The sequence below is a fragment of the Nicotiana tabacum genome, chromosome 7 (assembly GCF_000715075.1).
Source record: "Nicotiana tabacum cultivar K326 chromosome 7, ASM71507v2, whole genome shotgun sequence".
NCBI classification, from domain to species: domain Eukaryota; kingdom Viridiplantae; phylum Streptophyta; class Magnoliopsida; order Solanales; family Solanaceae; genus Nicotiana; species Nicotiana tabacum.
The window spans coordinates 92,119,801-92,143,087 of NC_134086.1; the positions used below are offsets into that span (position 1 = coordinate 92,119,801).

At 40.5% G+C, this 23,287-nt stretch overlaps 1 pseudogene; it reads left to right on the forward strand.

Moving 5' to 3' along the window:
* The first annotated feature begins 5,271 nt into the window (after window positions 1-5,271).
* LOC107774325 (uncharacterized) lies at window positions 5,272-21,443 on the forward strand (annotated as a pseudogene).
* The last annotated feature ends 1,844 nt before the right edge of the window (window positions 21,444-23,287 follow it).

The window sequence follows — 23,287 nt, forward strand, 5'->3', positions numbered from 1 at the left end:
CATTTAAGGAACAGGAGAAAATGACTTCGGATTAATGGAGAAATTATCAGAATGGGAGTAGACATGAAATTTTTGACCCTCCCTAAGATTTTTCACATTTTAGCGTAACTATTTAGTTTAGGTTTAGTATTTCTATTCTAAATAGTTTTGATTCTTTTACTTTATTTTAGCACAAAAATGAAAATTACAAAAAACAATTTTTTTATTTAGCCAATTAATATTTTATTTAGTTACTCTACCATTCATAAAATTTAAAAAATTTAAATATTTTCACTTCTAGTATTTAGTTTTATTTTAGTAACTTATTTTAATTAAGATTGGTTATTATATTTTATAGATACATTATGTTATTTAGTTTTTCTATCCCAAAGTTAAAACCCAATAAGACATGATCCAACCCAATTTCCTAAATCCAAGCCCATATTCATTCCCATTTGACCTAACTTAAATCCTATTCCTGATAAAACCTAGACCTAGACTAAAACAAAAATGGCAGAACCCAAAAAGGGACCCACCAGCTCTCCAGCGATCTCCACGCTCGGTTCATCGTCTGTATGTTCGTCATTTAAGTGGAAGTAATAATGTTCAGCAACATCCAAAAAGGCAGTCCAATTTCTTTCGTCAAATAGGTTGGTGGAATCATTTTAGCTTTCGCACCTTACTACACTGTAATTGCACTTCGAAACAAGGTGCCTAACTCATCACTTTGCTGTTTCAACCAGATCTGAAAGGGACTCATAAAACAATACAAAGAAGAAACAGTATAATTAAAATATTCCATATTGGAAATACTCCCAAACATCCTTCTATTTATTACTTTTCCCATTTCTCCTTTTATTTCTTCTTTCTTCCTAGTCTACTTCAAATTCAAAGCAATAAGTTGGAGGATTTTCAGCTATACTGAAATTTTGATTTTCAGAATCAAAATCTGGCGCTACGATGAAACGCTATTTTTGGAGGTTTTAGTTTATCCGTCTGACTGAGGTCGATTTGGGTTTCGAGCTTTCCGGTGTCGATTCAAGTTTCCGGATTATTAATTTTGGTGTTTCGGTCCAAGGATTGTTGCTTTGTTTAGACCGATTGATTTGCAATTTTCTGCTTTGTTCATCAATAAAAGGTCCATTTCTCAATTTTCATTCTCACTTTATTGTGTTATGATAGTTTGGTGTGCGTGTTGGTTGATTTGTGATTCTACGTTGTTTGAGTAGCATGTCTTAGTTTTCATTCAAATTGTTTTAATTAGTTTTATTTCGATTGTGATGTATGTAGTCTTGGTTCTTGAATAAATGCTTTTAATCGGGTAGATAGAAAAAATTGGAGTTGTTTCTTTCTTGGCAAGGAATAAGAATAGGCCATAAGGTGGGGTTTGGACCATAAGGAATCTTGCCAAGTAATAGATCATGTTAGCTAGCCTATTTACCCCAATAATATCTTGTTCATAAATTTGGCCTTACACCAATCTCGAACATAGGAAATGACTTTTGAACATCGTAACTTGCTTTAGGCGCGATTAATAATAAATCATCGTGACCGTGGGTACGGTTCCCGTGGCATGACCACGATACATAATTCCCAAATTCGGGTGTGCATTTCTTGTGATCCGATCATAACAACTTCGAATAATAATAAAATAAGCATGTCGCAAATCGCGGGTGCATTTTATGTAGCGCGGTTTGCAATGTGTTTCAAAACGGCAAGTGTACGACAATCGTAACTTGTTCAAGAAATAATTCCATAATTCCTAAAAAGCGATTAAATAAATAAAAGCGGTTATAAAAGTTAAAAATGCACAATAGGTTTAAAACATGTAATAAATCAGATAATTAGGCCAATTATTAATAGTTAAGTGACCTTGCTAGAACCACGGAATCCGGGAATGCCTAACACCTTCTCCCGGGTTAACAGAATTCCTTAACCGGTATTCTGTGTTCGCAGACAATAAATAAGAGTCAATTTCCTCGATTTGGGATTTAAAATAAACCAGTGACTTGGGACACCATAAATTATTCCAAGTGGCGACTCTGATTAAATAAATAATCCCATCTCGATTTATGTCACTTTAATTGAAAAAAACTCCCTTATATACCCCTTTCGGGTGGAAAAAGGAGGTGTGACAACTCTGGCGACTCTGCTGTGGTTAAGAACCCAGAACTCCGGTTCAGGGTTCAGAATTCGAGCTTAGAATAACTGTTATACTTGGCTTTGTTTATTATCTGATTTTCTACATGTTTGGGCCTAATGTGCTAAATGCCACTTTTTATCACTTTGATATTATTTGAACTGTATATAAACTGCTGCGAAACCCCTCTCTTTTAATCTCCTAGGAAGTGCACGCTGGTGTGACTTCTTTTCTGTTAGTGTCATACCCTAATTTAGAACGAGGATCGGATCAGTTACAAAGCCAGATGTCCTTTTGGTTACCGGTACGTTGCCCCCCCTCCCCCCGGCTCGAGTTGTCCGCTCGGGTAAGCCAGGTCTAGAACAATACCCCCAGGTTTTAAACTTAGAATAACATAGCCTCATGCCAGGTCCATAGTAGGAACGCTTGTTTGCATCACATGCATTTGACTTTGGGGACTCAACACAGGGGTTGGGTCCGTCTAGGACAGGTGTACCCAAAGTAAAAGACTATCCTGATGCATCTTACGTGCTACTTGTGTATCTATATGTTTCGGTTTGCATGTTGACTGACTTCAAGAATATGGAAAGAAAATTTAAAAAAAAAGAAAAAAAAGAAAATCAAAAAAGAAAATAAAAAAAAAGAGGGTGAGAGGTAGGTATTTGAAATATCCGGAAACTCTGCCGAAATTTTGAAAAAAAAGGAAAAGTCATTTCAATATAAGTCATATTTTCCTGTTGCGTCAAAACTGGCCGAACTATGCGGGTCTGATTCTCACCGGATGTGAGATACGTAGGTAAACCGCATCGATTCCGGCCCCCAATTTTCAAAAATCCGAAAAATATTTTCATTTACTTCCTTCTTTAGAAAAGTCTTTCTTTGAGACCCCAATTTTAAAAAAAAATCCAAAAATATTTAATTTTAATTTCTTCTAAAAATCCAAAAATATTTTCATTCTTCTTTAGCAGTTTTTCTTTCAAAAATTGAAAAAAAAAATTCAATATTCAAAAATATTTTCTTTAGAAGTCTTTCTTTCATAATTTTAACATAAAAGTCCAAAAATCCAAAGATATTTTCTTTCTTCTTTAGAAGTTCCAAAAAAAAAATCGAAATCAAAAAATATTTTCTTTCTTCTTTATAACTCTTTCTTTCGAAAATTAAAGAAAGCAAAAAAGAAAAAAAAAGACTTATTTTATTTCCTTTATTTCTAATCTTCCCGAACAACGCAAGATCTGATTCATGTTCCCACATGATACGTAGGCAACCCACATCAGGTTCGATCAAATGTTTTTAAAAAAGAAAAAGAAAAGAAAAGAAGGTGAAAAAAGAGAGGAAGAATGATAATTATTTAGGATCGACTGAGTCCATTCTAACATGTTTTTGTTTTGAATTGTGAAGAAAGTTGAGGTGGTTGGTTTGTGGTAAGCTGTCAATACAAGATCCAAGGGAAAAATGCCATTGACAACTAGGGCTGGGCATAATTTGTTAATACCGAATTACCATACCGAAATCGAAAATTTTGGTATTTGGTATACAATATTTTGGTATTTGGTTTAAGTTTTCAAAAATATTGGTATTAGGTATGGTATTTGGTATTTTAAGATAAAATACCGAAATACCAATACCGTACCGAAATATATATTATATTATACAAAACACATATTATCAATTATAACATAAATATAAAATTTTACTTTCCTTTATTCTCAAAGTTCATCAATTAACTCTATACAAGTAACAAGACATTTCTAATGATCAAATATTCTTTTATGTACAATTTTCTCTATTTGGGTCGATATTTGCTAGTTTTGGACAAAATTTTTGTCAACAAACATTTTCAGTTTTGTATTTTTGAGTACTTTAATTAAGAATATTAGAGTGTATGGCTCTATGCACTAGTTAGTATGCAAACCGAATAAACCGAAGTTACCGAACCGAATAAATCGAAACCAAAAGGAGAAAAACCGAACCATACCGAATTTAATTAGGTACGATATTGGTATAAGATTTTAAGAAACCGAATACCGAAAATACCAAACCGAAATGTCTAAATACCGTACCGTTCCGACCGACAAACACCCCTATTGACAATTGACATCGAAGTTTTTACATGTGCTCAAGAGACTCGGGGTCAGAGGGTTCAGCAAGATTCTATTGTGGTTGAGGAAAATAGAATGCTGAAACAACAAATGATTGAAATGTGTCAAGCATGGGCCAATGGTCAAGGACGGCCCTTTTCTTCTCATGGTTTCCCAGAGTTCACACCCATCTCAACTACTACCATTCCGGTCTCATTGTCTGATCAATCATATCCACCTGGGTTCAGTCATTATCCCAACTGTATGACTACAACTGGAACTTCTGTTGTGCGCTCCCAAATTTTGCTATTGACAACCAATCAGACAACCACTACTGTTATGTTGGTCTTCACCATCCCACAACCGATGGTGGTGCAAAAGAAAATTCATGAGTAACAATTTGCTACCCAGCAAGAGCAGTACCACTCTCTTGAGTACCACTCATACTTGTTTGATCTTCCTGCAAACATTGAGAATCTTGCCCGAAAGATGGCACAGGAAGAAATGACCCAAAGGCTGAAAAACATAGAACAACAGTTGAAAAACATGCAAGAGTTGGCAGGTCAGAAGAGTATTTCCTTCAAGGATCTATGTATGTTCCTCGATGTTCGTTTGGCACTTGGTTTCAAGATCCCCAAATTTTAAAAGTATGATGGACATGGAGACCCAATAGTCCACCTGAAAAGGTATTGCAATCAGCTAAGAGGTGCAGGAAGAAATGAAGAATTGCTAATAGCTTATTTTGGGGAAAGCCTTAAGGGTGTAGCCTCTGAATGGTTTATGGATCAAAAAACCTCTCACTGGCATGTCTGGGATGACATAGCCCTGGCCTTTGTCAAAGAATTCCAATTCAACATCGACACCGCACCAGATTGCAATTCCCTTTCAAACCTGAAGAAAAAACCAATTGAATGTTTCAGGGAATATGCCATTAAATGGAGAGAGCAAGCGGCTAGAGTTAAGCCACCTACGGATTACCACAAGCTAATCACTGTATTCCTTCAGGCGCAAGAGCCAGATTACTTTCAAAACATGATGTCCGCAGTTGGCAAATCCTTCTCAGAAGTAATCAAAATGGGAGAAATGGTAGAGATTGGACTTAAGACAAGCAAAATTATAAGTCAAGCATCTCTCAAAGCTGCAACTCAGTCTGTCCACATTGAATCTGGTCATTTTAGTGACACGAATGAGAAGGTTGAAGAAATCATGATGACGTCAGGGTTGAGAAGAGGTCCTAGGAGAACATCTCGAAGGTATGAACACCCTCGTCTGTTTTTTGATGATTCCCTTCAGCACTACTATCCACCTCAGGACATGCAATACTCTGTTGCTCCACCTCAGTATGTTGGCCAGCCACCAAAACACCCCAGAAAGCGAGCACCATCACCCAAAAATCTCCAACAGCCTCCACAAAATTTTCAAGTGACCTATAACCCACATCCAAGCCGGGGGTATAGAGGGGAACAACAGTTGAAAGATAATTTTACGATAATAGGAGAGTCCTATGCAAGTTTATTTGAGAAGTTAAAGCATTATCATATGATTGCACCCATTCTTCCAAATTATGTGGACCAAGAATGGAATAAATGTTGTCATGATAAGTGTGGGAAGTCGATAGTGTACTCGATGATTGAAGGACCTATCGACTTGCATTAACTTCCCGTGGCTAGTAGGGGGAACTTTAATGTAATTGCGGATCCATTAGAAAAAACTTGGGGGTCGGCCTCCTGACTTCAATGCCTTTATTGAAGTGATGAGCTTTGAAGATATGATTTTCTCGTTTGGATTATTTGATTGGGCTTTCAATGACAGCAAATTGACTTGGAGCAATTATCAAACCGGTGAACATTGTATCTGGGCCAAACTAGATAGAATCCTTTTGAATGGGGACTGCCCGCTTCTATATAAAAGTCGTTTTGCTTCCACCAGAGTTGACCATTTGCCTAGAGTATCCTCTGATCACTCTCCTCTAGTAATCTTCTTAGAAGATTATAATACTCTCAGGCCTGGGGTCTTTCGTTTCCAAAGAATGTGGATTAGGCATTCTGATTTTTACATTGATCTCAACCATGCTCGAGAAATCCTTTTCAAGTCTTCTCCAGGAAGATTGACTGGACAAATAAAGCACTGAATTGGCGAACTATTTCAGAATATAGAAATGTCGAAAACGAAGAAGGCCAATTTTCTCTTGAACAGAGTTGGTCTGCTGATAAGAAAATTCCGTTAGATTCGGCCAAGATTAACCTTGAAAAATCATTGCTTTACGAAGAAATATAGAGAATAAGCACCTTAAACTAAATTCAAAACTTGTCTCTGTATGGCAGGAAGCTCTTAATTTATTTTATACATTACTTTCTTCTTAAGGTTCGGTGCTTGAAGATGAGATCCTTGAGACCATCCCCTCTCTAGTCACAGAGGAAGATAATAAGATGCTTACGAGCCCTCCTAACATGGAAGAAGTTCAAAAGGTAATTTTGAGCATGTCGACATGCACTAACCCAAAAAAAGGTCTCCCCTATCCTTTAAAGCCTGATGGCTTTCCGGATTCTTTTTATATCGAAAATATTGTTAGAATTTCAAAAACTTCCAGCTGGTCACCTTATTTCTTCGCTGAAGGTGTGATCCCCCGTTCCATCAAGGCTACTTTCCTTGCTTTGATTCCTAATATTTTTATCTAGGACTACATCTATTTAAATCTAAAAAAAAATTCTCAGCTTCTTGATAGAGTATAAAATAAAGTGGTAGGACATGAAAGCATTGTTATCCAGTGGAGGGTGACTTATTTTGCAAACATGTTCTTTTCTTGATGCCTATACACCTTCTTGCAGGGATTCCAGTTTCAAAGGGAGTTATTGACCAGTTGGAAAAAATGTTAGCTAACTTTTGGTGAGGCGATGATGAAGACAAAATAAAGCTTCACTGGATATTTTTTGATACTATGTGCCTACCTATTCAGGAAGGGGATTTGGGTCCTCCTCCTACAAGACATTTTCAAGAGCTTTCAAAATCTTTTCGTATGAAGTTTACCTGGTCAATAAGAGGGGGGGTACTTTCAATGAGAAGAATATGAGAGAGTAAGGGGTGGAACCAGAAATCGGTGCTAGCTCCATTTCCAATCCACCATTTTAAGCACTTAAGTATTGGTGGGGTTGCCTGAAAATAGAACTGATTTCACTCTAAGTCCTGACAACCAGGTTTGGAAGCAGCAAAACATAAAAGGCTTTCAGATAGTTTCTTTTAAAAAAAGCAGTCCAAAGTATGACTCCCTCTTATTGACCACGCCAACTCCTTTACTAGTTATTTCTCCAAAATCATAGATGTGCTTGATGCACATGGAAACTGCTTTTTCAATGATATCGAAGCATTTTTGCCTCACAGAGTGGTTTATGATATCACGAATAGTGGTATATTCACATCACATCAGGAGGACATGGGGATATGGAAAAAGAATTGTAGTGAGTCATTTATTATCAAAGCTGGTTGGGAGTCGATAAGAAATCGAACGGGCATTCAAGCTTGGACTCAATTTATCTGGGATAAAGCCATTCCTACAATAATTAGCATTTTTGCGTGGAAGCTCTTATTTGACTTTGTATGCGGTGATTTCAGAATCAATTAAGGGAATAAATTCAGATGAAAGGTATAAGATTAGCATGCAAATGTTTGTGCTGTTCGGAGCATGATAAATAAAGTATTTGTCACCTCTTCATCAAGAGTGAACTTGCTATGGAGGTTTGGAACCATTTTGATCAACTTTTCAATATAAGATCCTTCCAAACGGATTCCATTCAGTCCCGGCGGTTTAACAGATCTCGCAGGAAATCCCAAGTTGGCTACGTCACGTCTATGCTTACTATTTTTTCAGTTTGGGAACTCTAGAAGGAAGGCAATAGCAGTAAATTAGAAAACCCAATATCTCAACCGGCTTCTATGATTCAACAAATTACAGACTGGCTGAAATATTGTTCTCAGCATTTTGGCATCAGATCATCTTGGACGTTTATTGATTCTATTCTTCTGGATGCGCTTTACATTCATCAAGCTCGTAAACTCGCAATTGACTCCAAAATCATTGTTGATTGTTTCAATGAAAATAAAGAAGCCCCTAAAATTACCCATACTTAGACTCATGGTGGAGCTTCATTTCATCCAAATTCTCGGCTGGCCATTTCAAAATCGTCTATACATTTAGAGAAAACAACAAAGTGGCAGACTCTTTAGCAAACTTCGGCTGCGATTCTCAGTTTAACTATAGGGTTTCCTCTACAGCTGATCTTCCTCAATAAATTCAGGTTTTTTCTCTAAAAAAAGTGGGCTTATTGAATATCATATTAGTTTGGCTTTGTTCACTTTCATTTTATTAGCAGTAATGTTTTTGGTTGTCTTGTAGCTCTTTGTGAGCAGGTCTATGTACTTTTTTTTATGGGTAAGGTTTTGACATCCTCTCCCTTAACCCCCCGGCGGGGGGCAGATAGAGTATTGACGAAGATGCTTGGGACTGAACACACCCCCTTTTACTTAGTATGGCTTAGGAACGATGTTGGCAAATGATTGTTGAATATAGTTACTCACCTCACAACCCAATTTCCTTTGTGGGGTGTATACCGGATGGGTTGCTGCCCGGAGGACCAAACCTAACTGCTGGGACAAGCTTGGTATACTGTCTTCCCTTTATTAGTAGGCAGTATAGTCGCCTTGCAATTATTCCACCAGTATGGGGTCACTTTATCCGGATGTAACAGTGTAGTAGCAACTGCAGGTGGGGTTGGCATGAGACGTCAGTTCTTTATTAACAACCTTTTGCTACTATCTTTCTTTCCGAAAAATGCAGCCCCTCCCATTAGTCATCTATGAAGATCTGGGATTCAGTATTGAATCAATCCAACATTTCGTTCGGTCACTTCAGCGGTCATAAAAAAAAGCTAATTCTATTGAGTTGATTCAATCTCCTTGACTTTGTTCACATTTAGTAGCAACTTGCTGGTGTTCTTTCAGGTCAGGAACTCCTGCAATAGGTAGCTAGCCTATTGGAAAAAGACTACTCTCATCCCTCTCCCGAGGTAGCTACTTTTTTTCGTGCTTCTTAAGTCGATGTTGACCTGTATATAAGTCAGATGTTTGAAAGAGAAGTCCGCATAATATAAGCACTCTTTCAGTCAAGTAATGCCTTTAGAGCCTATAGTATAGCTGAGTAGCTAAGAGCTTCTGGTAATTTAAAAACGTAGGAATCGACTTGTTTTGCGTTAAGGGGTTTTGATGGACGTCTTCTCTTTCCCTTATCAAGCAAGTCACACCTAATCGCCATTGATGCCATCTTGATAACTGGACTGAATGTCTCATCATAGTCTATACCCACGCAAGCCTTGTAGTCAATAGTCCCATAAGACTTTGACTTTCTTTTGTATAACCACTTGCGAGCCGATACACAAATTTCTAAATCAAAATTTAGCAGGAAAATGGGATGAAGCCCTCCAGAAAGCTTTTGACAAAATAAAGGACTCCATTCTAGTGCCTAAAATGCCAGAAAGCCTTTCTTACTATATCTATCAGTCACTAAAATCACTATAGGGTCTATGTTAGCTTAATACGATGAAGACAGATGGAAGTAAAGGGCCATATACTACCAATGTAAGAAAATGACCGACTACAAGACCAAGTATACCAATTTGGAGAAAACCTGCTTAGCTTTTGTTTGGGTAAGGCGGAAATTGAGGCATTACATGCTGTCTTACCCAGTATATTTAATAGCTTCCATGGACCTACAAAAAAAGTATTTGTTCGAGAAACCCGCCTTAACATAATGGGAAGGACCGCAAGAAGGTTACTGCTTCTGTCTGAATTCAACATCACGTATGTAACCAAAAAGGAAGGGCGATAGCAGAACACCTTGCACCCTATCAAGGAGGAACATGAGTTTAAGGATTGCTTCCCAGACGATGAAATAGTTGTCACAGAAGAGGAGGGCATGGAAATTTGACTTTGATGGCATGACTAATCAAAATGGGTACGGAGTAAGGGCATTGCTGATTGCACCCGATGAATCGCACACCACCATCGCCATTAAGCAAAACCTTTAAGGAACTAAGAATACCACAAAAGATGAAGCATGTATCCATGGATTAAAGACTGCCTTGACCCTGGGAATATAAGAAATCGAAGTATTTAGGGATTCAATGCTTATCATCTGCCAAATTCAAAGGAAATTGAAAACGAAATATGAAAAACTTTTGACATACCATGCTTATCTTGAAAAGCTCACTGAGCAATTCAAGAAAATCAGTTTCTCTCCACTACCCAGAGAAAAAATAAGTTCGCGGATGCATTGGCAACATTGGCCTCCATGATAAACATTCCTGAGGGAAAGTCCGCACAATCATGATAGAACAAAGAAGCAGCGCAGTGTATTGCAACCTAATAGAAATTTTTGAGTTGACTCCCGGCATGTTCAATAGTGATATTTTGGCCATTGAAAGGGCACCCAATGGTAAACCATGGTTTACTGACATCAGGGAATATATTGAACACCAAACGTATCCCAAACATGCAACGAAAAATGATAAGAAAACAATTAGGAGGTTGGTAATGTAATTCGTTGCACGAGGATGCGATTCGCCAAGCTAGGGAAAATCTTTCCCTATATCTAAAGGGGTTCAACTCAATACTCTTGTGTGTACCCTTTGGCCACCAATCTAGCCTTTAACCCCTCAACAACTCCATCAGCTTTTTGTTGACTTTATAGACCCACTTGTATCCCACTATTGATTTCCCTATAGGAAGAGAGACTCAATCCCAAATAGCAAACCATTCTAGTGCTACGATCTCGTTCTGCATAGAGCTGCCAGCAGGGTTGAGATATGGCCTCTACAAAGGTATCAGGTTAAAAAAGATGGATGAAATTGCAAAAAAGACTCGTGGGAAGTAGAAAGAGACTTAGTTAATAAAAACCTTTGAATAGGAAAATGAAGACGGGTGGATCTACGTACCCCGAGAATAAAAGCTAGAGAACCTAAGTCTGAAGAAGAGTCTTGGTTCAAAGTATAGGGAGAGAGGGAGACCACTGCATTAGTTGGTTCAGCTCTGAAAACTGAGTGACGAGAATTTGTCTTCACAAACCTATGAAACTTCCCTTAAGCTGATCAAGCTGCTGATAACTCTGGTCACCCGGATCTTGCTGACTCTATTAAATCGGAGAATTCTGATGCTGTCTCACATAAACTCCTCAATAGTTCCACCCCTCCCCTCTAAGGGGAGACTAGGGAATATAATGGCCCACCATCACAGGGAATCTCAAAGCCCCGAGCTTCGTAGTAAGGCACATGTTCGAAAAAGGTGACATGTCGAGAAAGGTGGAATCGTCGTGTAGAAGGATCATTAACACTTGTAGCCCTTTTGAGAGAGGGGTACCCCAACCTCACTCAAGAAAACACATAGAGTGAGATGTAGGGCTCAGTTTGTCTTGTGCAGGAGATGGCATTTTAACAAAGCACGTGCATCCGAATACTCTGAGGTTTGAATAGTCATCTCTTTGAAAGAGAGTAAAACGCCCAAAGATAACGTGTAGAGGAGATCGCTCACCAATAATAGGAGCCATCGTCTTCTTACTCAGATAAGCGGCCATCATTAAATTGGCTTTACTAGGGATCCTATAATAGGGAACTTTCATTCCCAGTAGAAGTCCTCGAGCAACTTGCCTAATACTAATAAATAAGGGGAAGGCCCAACATTTTATATTAGTATAAGGAAGGCGCTAGCTAGCGCCCAACCTATACAAGGGCTTTCCACCTCCATTTGGTCGTGCTGCTATGATGTAACGTGCAGTCGTCCCAAGGCAGCAGGATGTATGGTATAGGGCGACTGATAGCATTACATTATAAGAATAGAAAGAGATGTTAAAAAGAACGACCATGGAGACTTGGGGATCTAGAGCAGGTCTTTCTTGTATATCCCCTATGTCGAGAGTAACTTATTCGAATATCAATGCAGGGAGCCGCGAGGAGAGGACTTCCAGGGCTCGATCTACGGCTGCATCCCGTGGTTTGGTAGAATAGACACTTCCAAGGATAGTCTACACACACAAACCCAATCTCGTTTTCATAGGGTTATGGTGGCACTATGTTTAAATTGACTTCCCCTCCCCTTCAACCTGCCCCAACTCCCTATATATATTATCAAATAGAAGAGTCAAATATAAGAAATGCAGTAATCCTACCCATTGTGAGAGGCATCTTCCACTTTGTAATTGAAGTGTTCCAAACCTCGCTTTGTCGCTCAGTCCCTTGCTTCTTTCCTCCTCTTTTTCCTTTCCGACTCTTTATACCAATGTGATTTAATTCCAAGTGCATATTTCAATTATGTCTTCCGTGATTCTTAGATCCAGAGGTAGGACCGGTCCATCAATAGCAGCATCCCTTCCTTTCGCACCTGGTCTAGTATCTCATAGGTCGATATCCAGTAGCTCCAGTAGCAGTAGAGGGAGAAGATCGGTAGAAGAAGGTAACGAACTAGAGACTCAGAGAGAGATCAGACGCAAAACTCAGCAAGGCAAGGAGAAGGCGGAACCCAGGTGCTATACTAAACTAGGCGTTGCCTGGGGCCGCATGACTCAGGCAGACTCTCTACCCATGCACGTGCCTATTTCGCTTTAGGAGGTATCAGTGCGGAGTTTTTGGTATAAACCTTTCGATTTCTGCTAATTCTATTCTTGTTGTACCATGTACATGACGATAGCAGTGGAGTGCTGTCAACAACGGCTGTTGTTAAGGAAACACTCAAGGATTGAGTGACCCAACTTGATGGTAAGGTCGACCATTTGGATGGACAAGAGTAGACTATGGAAGAAACGCAGGGGAATCCAGAATCATTGGTCACCAGACGCTCGCTAATGAGTACCGCGTCTTCCCAATGAAGTAGAGCCGTCTTCATGGGGCCTCAACGATCCCGGTGGCGATGTCCAAAGCGTGATGGATCGGTTCAAATTGAGGAGCTTGCTGTGGAGATAGGTTTCCGGTTCGTGAACCGAATGTCTCACCTGGTTACTCCAAACTTGAGTCCCGGAACCACAACTATTTAACGGGATTTGAAATTCCAAGGCTCAAAGAACTCTGGGACATGGAACAGTACTTTAAGGTTGTTCATGCCCCTTTTGACGACCAAGGCACAATGACAACAATCTATCTCTCTAGGGATGCGAAGAATATTTGAAACGACTTTCGAACCATCACACGGATTCCAGCCCAACTACCGTAAGAATAGAATGGAAGGGCAAAAAAGGATTCTATGCGCAGACGTGAAAGCTCTATCAATAGAAAGATTCTAGCTTCTTTTTATTTAGAGAGGAATGATTCCCTTGTCTGAGAACCGCCATTCACATACTATTCCTCCCCACTAAAAAGAGCGATTGAGAATCTCAAGAACCTAAACAAAAATGCATAAGTGAGCGTACCCTAAGGCTTTCCTCTCTCCCCCTTTTTTAGCCAACACCATCGACCCCATTTTTCACTGGGTCAAAGCCTAAAATCTAATGAATAGAAGGAAAGGAGATCAGAAAGATAGGCGAATGACTGACTATAGTATAGGTTGGATGTTTCCATGAGCAGTAAGCAGTAGATCTCCCTTTATTTTGGGAAAGCTGGTGGCCGCGTGTGATTTCTTTCAAGGCAAAGGGTGGCCTGATTCTACATTCTTGTTTACTCTGATCCGGTCGAGGTGGTTTTTGTTTACCAGCACGTAGGTGTTCTAAATTCCTATGACCGAGTCTTTCTGGCCCATTGAACATCTTTTCTTAATGTATTAAAGAGGGCCTCTCTAACCGGTGAAAAGTGGTGGGTGTCCACTAATGATCATTCCTGGCTCGACTCCGATAACGCAATTCCGGGAGGAGCCGATAGTTGGGAACTAGATCCCTTTGGACCTGGAGAATGTGTGATGCTAGGTCGGGGTTTGGTAAACCAACTGGTTTCTCCTCTAGTTGAAGTATCGGGCCCCTTTTTCGTTGCCTAGGCTACACCTTCGGAATACTCCATAAGGGAATTTTTTCTACTTCCCCCAATCTTCACTTTACGCCACGCCGACTCCCCTTTCGTCATAAGGCATGGAATTAGACCAAAGGGAATCTCTATAGGAACTATTCCCTTATATTTCGCACATAGGAGATCGAGACACAGCCCTAGGGCTATGGGGAAAGATGTAGATCAATTGCCCTAGACAACTACATAGAGGGTCTCTACTAGTCTATATATTCTTTGATTTCGTTCCCCTCGTAAGAAAAATATTACAACCTATGAGGTCTGCAAGTTTCACATCTAAGTAATACCCGATCCGGTAGTTTATGATATAGATAGATAGATATATATTTCTAAAGAACATTCTAAGAAAAGATATTAATAGATATCGGTATTTGTCCGGTCGTAGCCAAACAATTATATTGTAGAGGGAAATGCACCTAAGATCAAATATTTCGATCTGGCTTCTGTAGAAAATTCAGACTTTCTTTTTAATGCTGCGATCACATAAAAACATAAACTTTGAGGCTCAATAGCTAAATAAATGGCAATTAAATCATAAAACAAGATCATAAAGAGCATACCACGAGTAGGAAGTGGAGTTAATACAATGGATTCAAAAGCATCAAACCTCTCTTGTTCGAAAGAATTGAAACACATTGAAATGGTACCAGCCGTACTTAATAATAGAAGGATTTGGAAGAAATATGTAAAATTGTCCCTCCTAAAAAGATTATTCCAGAATAAATGGGCAATAGTTAGGAGAGGTGCGCCAGCGGCGAGCAGAAGCAAGGTTATTAGATACCTCAAGTAAGCTCGTCCAGAACCACACGTGGAAGTTTCCCTACATATGGCTCGTCCGTGATAACTTCTTCGGATTTGCGTGAACTAGCGGACCGATCACTAAGTGGGGATGCTCCCTCCAGCATGAGCGAACCCTTTCGGAACTGGTTAAGAATGGGCGGCACTATCCCAGCCCGGATCCAGCCAGGTTCTATTGATCATGTCCCCTTCCCAACAGTTGTACCTTGTCTTGGGGCGTCTTTGGCTTTACGATAGAAAGCTCGCCGGAGAAAGCCAGGTGCCGTAGGTAAGCTCTATTTGGCCCGGAGCATTGATTTCCCATAACGAATAGGCTAGCTCTATCTCTCAATTACCTATCCTGTGCTCGAGAAGGTCCCTCAGTTCCTCGGCAGCACCTCGAGGTGCATTTAGTTGTCTTACATGAGACGAGGGCTATTCCCCACTCCATGGCATGACACCTTTCGCTCATCCATTCTGCCCGTCCAGACGCGGCGCCCTTTCTTATTATCATCTACTGCTCTTTCTTTCCTCCCGGCTATTTACACATGAAGATCGTCGTATGTATACTCGACTTCGGTTGCCGATGCTATAATAGGTAGAAGTATATTATGGAAGGATCAGTCACTCGGGCAAACAACACTCCTCCAAGAAGAATTGTGCTATGCCCCCCAATCCCTATAGAGCGAAAGAGTTACCTGGTGATCCCTAGGTTGCAGCACGTCCGGTCGTTAACTCCTCGTGCCGCTGCCGCCGTTTCTAGGACCGACCGACGCCTCACCTGCACAGGTACCTACGTAGTGTAGTCTCGGTCGCACATTAAACATAGCGTTCGGACTTATGTGCCTTCCAAAACCAGGGGTATTCGAGCCTGCTGCGTACGATTAGCTAGCCTTGCAGCGGCAAAAGTATTAGACATCCCCCATGCTATGGTTCCCTGCAGTCCAAACCCGGGCCGCTTTAGGTTAGGGAGCTGGACGATAATAGCTCATCCGCATCCCAAAGTGCGCTGCCCTCCTAGGCACACAACACTAAGTAATCCAAGCCAACCCACATTACTGACTAACGGTGGATAATCATATTTCTTAAAGGTACTAAATACAACTCCATGAATGAGCAAAATGAATGTTGCATTAATGATAAAGATTTCTAGGGAAACTGCTAAAAAAAGATTGAACATGTGGGAGGATCCGAACGAATTCTGCTTTCATTTCCCCCGTATGGAGAACTGAGTTACTTACGTTACGGCCTAAACCAGCAGCCAGACCAAGAATGAATGTGTAATGATGGTGATTCCACACCAGGCTCAATAAATAATTGAATGTAGAAAGGGGATCCTAAACAAAAAAGTCCATGACCCCTTTTTAGAGCGTATAAGGGGAGGTCGAATTCCAAACCTTTTCTCTCGAGTATACCCATTACCAAAAAATATACGTCACTTTGGGACACATGCGCATAGCTACCGCGCGTGGCTAAAGGTCAACAAAAAAATAGCTCAAACTCTTTTTTTTAGTTCCACTGCGAAAGTCTTTTCCTATAAAAGATGCCACTCTACGAGGGAAGATGTAGATAAAAGGCCAATAGCCTGATGTCAGCTTCTACGGCATAAGCTTTAGATCTATCAACGAATAATAAACATTTCATAAGAAAATAATTTTTTTTTGTTTAAATCTCAAATAAAGGTATAGGTGAAATTTTGAATAGTCATTTCAATCTTTTTCTTCCAGTTATAATAAAGAAAAATCCCCAAAAATCCGTCAATAAATGACGAACTCCATTATACAGATGATAGGATAGGGCTAAGGCAGTAATCTTGATGGAGATTAGGATGAGCTTTACTGAATAAAAGAAGAATTGGTAGAAATTCTCATAGGTGAAGCAAATCAAACCAATTTTCAGAAATATAAGATAAAAAAAGAAAAGTATAGTGGCTAGGAAAGCTCCGGAGATTCTATGGGAAATCGAAAACGTCGAAGTAAGTTGTGACTTATAAATAGGAAGATAAGGAGATAAGGGGCGAAGGATATTCATGATATTCGAAAAGATTTATGTTCATTCGCTCTGCTCGCAGAACGGTATACCGAAAAGAAGAAGCGACTACCTTACTTAAGCAATTCTACTTATTTTCTTATTCTTTCTTAGTTGAAATTCCTATATTGGTTTTTTCTTTCTTTTATGAATGTTATAACTCCTAATTCTTTGGTAGCGGACCTCTTTGATAGTTCGACCCTTATCCCCCGTCTAACTCAACTATTCGACTGTACGGCTATTGTGATTGCGAGAGAAAGGAGGGATGGCGCCTTCCTTTACCATCTGGCGGTTGAAAACAAAAGTGCTTCCAGGTACACGGCTGTTAGGCTCATCCAAGGCGTATTTACGGAAGTAGCAGGGAACTTGACCGTCAAGTTTGAAAAAAGCTGGCCAAGCCTGTGTCACTTTCTTACGTCAGGAGAAAGGGAGATCAAAGAAGTATGGGGCCGATACGCGAAGGATCAAATCATAGAGATAGCGGATCTTAAGAGGCGGAAGAAAAGGAACCTCGGCGACCCAGAGATCGCGGAGTCCGCGCCCGTGCCGAAAGTGAAGAAGCTTTCCTCTCCTTTCAGTCGAGCATGCCCGCCCTTTAGCACTTCCCTTCCCGAAGTGGGAGTAGGAGAAAGGAAAGCGCACTCGATCAATTACCATGCCGTTTCGTAAGACAAAAAGTCACCCGCAGGAGCTTAAAACCAATATCTTGGGGAAAGGCCTCTATTCTACGAATCAAGTCTTTCTGCACCAGCTTTCTTTTTTGATCCCTGAGTAGCATTTTCTTTCACTGAGGAATGGGCGGATGCTTTAACATATGCGGATGTGGGACACATAAAGAATAGATTCAGGTGCTCCTGAGTCAAGAGATTCTTCTCCCTAAGTAGCATTCCTGTAAGTACAGAAGGAATTCTCCTGTCTCTGAAAAGATAAAGATAAAAGCAATCTCTGGTATATATATTGATATTGACCCGCCTCTACGGGAGGTGGGTGGGGATCAAGAGAAGCAAGGCCGGGCACATCATACTCTTCAGGGATTGCATCATGTCAATTTTTATAGTGAATTTCTTCCGTATCCACCCTGAAAGCGAGAGCTCGAGGTGGTGGGAAAGGAGAATCAACAAGATAGGATGCTATGTCCCAACTAACAAGAGTAGGAAGATTCCAGCTTTTAATCTTGTATTTGACGGTGATCATTTCTGCCACGTCGTAACAATATTTAGTGCTTTCTGTTTCAATGGTTTGGAACCCTTCTTACTTTCTTTATTATATTGGGGAATTTTTTCTCTTGGTCTGCTAACTCCATAAAGGGATGGTGGGTGGGGGTAGAGCCTCTAGCGCCAATGTCGATGAATCAAAGGTGTTTGTTTATGGTATGGAATAGGAAGAGCAAGAATGGAACCGCTATCGCTTGTCCTATCATCCGGGATGAGCTTTTTTCATTCATCAGTATGGGGTAGGTAGAGTCCTTTGCTCGTATGCTTGGCATTACTATAGTCGCACCAGTCTTCCTTCCTTTTTAGTAGACATGAAACGGAAACCCTAATAGAGACTACCCACACGATGATCAAAACTCTTCCTTCTCTGCTTGACTGTCAATTGATTGGCGCATGAACGAAGCTGTAACGAAGCATGCACAGGACGATCAAACATGGCTTTGCCAACTGCCTGTGATAGGAAAAAGAAAACTTGATCAGATAGTTTGTGCGGGGCATTTCCCACCTCGGCTTTGATCTTTCCCTTACCATGTAGGTAAAGCTAGAAGAGTCTCATTGGCCTAACAACTAACAAGCAACCTTCCATTCTTATGTTTACATCACTTCTCTCTTTCTCCCATTGACCAGACAAAGGTTTCAAATGAGCATCCCATGGGGCAGCCATAGCTTGAACCTTCCTCCTCGCAGTCAGCTATATAACTCAGGTAGCAAAGGTTCGAGCAAAATGGCGATTAGTCTTCCTCGTCTCTTTCGGGTGGGCAGTGGGAATAATTCTTCTAGCATCAGCATGGATTGACCAAAGATTGGGAGTAGTCGTCATCTTTTTCCATAGTAGTCATCCAGCAAGAAAAGGAAAGACCACTTAGCGCAGTGGAATAGGAAAGAGAGCGTCGAGCACAACTATTGTATCATCATAAATCCTTTTTCGTTTATTGGGAGACTGAATGAAAAACGCTTTGTCAAGCAGGCATGATTGTCACATCGATCGACAGTTGAAAAATACTATCTTCGGGGCCCTTACTTTAGTGCTATCTTTCACCGTTGACAGACATGGTTCAACGTGCCAGCTACGCTTCATCTTCTAGAATAGTGACAACCTAGTCTGATTCCCCCTTCCGAAAGTGCCACAACTCCTTCTATCACAACCCCTGAAAACTGGGCATTCAAAGCATCAATCTCATTCTATGCTCTATGCCATCTTCCTTATACTTTGACTATTAATTCATGTGCACAAACCTCCCTCACAAAGGAAAGCGGGAAAGTCATCTTTGAAAACAAAGGCCTTATTCTTATACTATGGCATCTTGTCCAAAGCGAGCGGTCATGTAAACCCTTTGTCTATTCGGCTCTTTCCTTTAATAAGAACAATCTAAATGTGACATTTTCACGATAAAATACCGGGAATTTTTGATACTAGAGTCCCCCAGGAAATCAAGCCAATAATCGATTGTCCCTGCCCATTCTAACGGGACATTCTATTCCTTCAAGTCCCACAGCTCTAAATGTACCTATTCCTTTGACACCTTTCCATGCAAATAGGGGAAAATGGCTTATTCCGCATCAACCTAAGCCCGCTTATTCCGACTAAGTGATCCATTGGCGAAAAGAGGGCATTCCTCCTTCTTGCTTGAAGCTCTGTCAAAGAAGCATTCTATTCCGAAAAGGCTTAGGGCTAGGCTAAACCTCCCTCAAAGCCATGAAGTCCCAGAGCTCTTATTCCAAGAACTGGTGAAATTACCTTAACTACAAATTCAATAGCACTGGTTATGAACCCCAAAAATAATAGGAAAGAGAGCACCGTCTACTCAGACTATCAAACCGGCAACAAGAGCAGTAAGAGCAGATAGTGGAACAGAACTAGCGGCAGATAGGCATTCAGTTAGCTTAAAAACAGGCTCTCTCAATTTGAATGAGTGCCCTCACTTCCTTTCCTTACTACGGTATGCCCAAAAAAGAAAAAGAAAGTGCAACATATCAAAGAGCGATGACACAAATTATCAGTGACCTCCTACATAACATATGCGAGCCTTACGTGGACGATTTGGTAGTCTTTTTAAAAGAAATAACCGATCATATCGAAAATTTACGCAAGGTCTTCGAAAGGTTAAGAAAACATCAATTGAAGATGAACTCGAAAAATGTACATTCGGGATCGGGCGGAGGCCTTAAATCAGTAGGGCAATAACATAGCTATTATTGACCTGAACCCTATTACATTACTTAAGCCTACTCTTTCTTCAAGATACGAAACGAGCAGCCAAAAACGGCTGTCCCTATTGTATTTTAGATGGAGTCATCTACAGGGCTAAGAATCTTACCTTTACTTAGAAAGGGTTAGCGATACTATGCTCTTCCGTGCTCGTAGGTTGACTCACCTATGCATCCCAACTAAGGTCTCACAAACATGCACTTCCCTTATGCATCCAACCGCTTCACTAATGTGAATAGGTTATAGAGAAGGGTAGGTTGGTTATATACTCTTATGCGTCCTCCTTCTTCGAACCTTTTTGGTATAACTATAGATCAGATCCACCAGACAAGAAGCTCAATTCCGCACTACTACTGAGTCGTCGGACTTATCCACCAAGGGATTCGTGAAATTTCTGTGGATTGCATTGGGGGAAATCCACCAAATCTAGGCAGATAGATGGACTCCTTTCCCACTGCTAAGGGAGAGCAAGACAGAAAATCAAATGATTATTTTTTAACCAGCGCCCTCTTTTGGGTATGAAGGTACTAAGAGTCCTCTCACCAACAACCAGCAGACATTATCTGGACGGGTCTTGCCGGTATCAACAACAAGGAAGAAACAACCAAATGGAAACAACAACTAACTATGGCTCTTGGCCCAGACAACATCCTAGACGTAGGGGAGATCGGAGCAATAGGGAATGCATAAACGATGTTTTTCTTCCTGGGATACAGTAAGTAGATCGAGAGGTCGTTCCGCCCTTCATCCCCGAATATGGGAATATGTTTTCATAAAATCTTGCTCCAATCTGACCTAGCTGGCGAGCAATCCCAATTCAATACAGAGAACAAGACAGCAAATGAGCGTACTTTTGTTCGCTTCTTCTCCACCAAGCACGAAAATTTAAGGATAACTGTAGGTCGGTGGCTACCTAAGGAAACTCTAATTCGATCCGCCCCCTGACTGGGAGGCATCTACCTCATCCCGATCACAAGGAGAGGTTCACTATGATCGGGGTACTTTTTTCCCTTAAGGAAAAACTGAAATGCATAGGGGACCATCCTTTTGTTACGGCATGCTCCTTAGATTTACTGATTCGCAGGGGGCCTCAGGCCCTACTTAGTTTCGAAAACCTTTGTCATTGTCAGTCAACTAAGTTGGGCCTTTTCCTTTTTGTTTGAATAACCCATTCTCATTATATTTAATAAGTAAAGTAGGCAAACCTATAGGTCCGTAGTAGCATTGAAAAAGAAGAAGGAGTCGGTTAAAAGAAAGCGAATCTTTCTATTTTTCTTATAATTACATAATAATATAAAATAGAAAGAAATTTCTTATTATTATATATAGGCTAGATTGACAAGCAACCATTCCTCTTGATCTGAGGTGCACAGAGAAAGATTTCTTTTTTATGACTTCCACTTATCGATACCGGCCCAGAAAAGTGAGTGATCAAGGCAGGGCCCTATTGATAAATGAAAGAAAGGGTTTATGAGCCCTAGCCTTATAAGCCCACACCTATGTAGAGTAGATCGTTCAACACCTGCGGCACAAACCCATTTTGAACCTATTGGGCCTAGTATCATAGGCGACCGAACGGCCGCCCCCTAATTACTAGACCAACCTACTATAATAATTCCATAAACACCTAGCGAAGATATGTCAAACAAATAAAGTAGCCCTATGTTCGGATCTCACAATACCATACCATAATCAAAAGGTACAACGGCCCGAGCGACCAGACTTAACATAAATGTAGCCACTGGAGCCATTCTAAAAAGCGAGAAATTAGCACTACTTGGTGAAATAGGTTCTTTTAAAATCAATTTCAAACCATCTGCTAGAGGTTGTAACAATCCAAATGATCCCACTACATCAGGACCCTTTCGACGTTGCACAAAAGCCATTACTTTACGTTCAGCTATCACTAAAAAGGCTACTCCTAGTAGAAGTGGTAGAATTATTCCAGGTATTTCAACTGGAACAACTATGTACATTTTTTTCTATTCACTCATGATCTGGCCTGGTCGACCCAATCATTATATATAAGGAGGGGACCTTTTCTCGAAAAACAAATTCTTGCAACTACGAAAACCACAACACAAGCACCCCTTTTCCATTCATTCTATCTAAGAAAAAAATTCAACATAGACCATGATCCCCCCATTTTTTCATTTCTTTATCTATATTTTGCCAGGTTAAAGAGTCCCCGCTCTCCATGTTCTTGAGAAAGTTTTTACGCTTGCTGACTAGGGTTGGCAGCTAAATTCAGTCTTCAAGACCCCATAACATAAGAAAGTCGTGGAGTGCATAAGCCTCTTTAGAGATAAGGGAAACTTTCTTGTGGTAGTAATTGCAAATGAGCAAGTAGGGGGAAGCAACTAAAGAGGTAGCGAGACTGACCGCAATTTCAGGAATAGGTTGACTTTCTTTCATTTTTGTTATGGAAAGTGAAAGTCGTTTTGTTTAGTATGAGATCACTTCACACCTCGCGGTGCTTACAACTCTCGCCTATTGAAGTTCAGTTCAAAAACCTCGTCCGAGAACTTGTATAGAGAAGGATTTCTTGCGGCGCACCAGTTATTCCATACCAACTTAGCTGCCCGACGCTTCTATTGGCATAACAACCGGTACACTATAGGTTAGCCCAACCCAGTCCTCTCGTAATAGGGTTGGCTCCTCGTAGTTCTCCCTTTAACACCAACGGTAGATAGGAACCGAACTGTCCCACGACGTTCTAAACCCAACTTACGTACCACTTAAATCGGCGAACAACCGAACCCTTGGGACCTTCTTCAACCCAAGGATGTGATGAGTCGACATCGAGGTGCCAAACGACTCCATCGATAAGAGCTCTT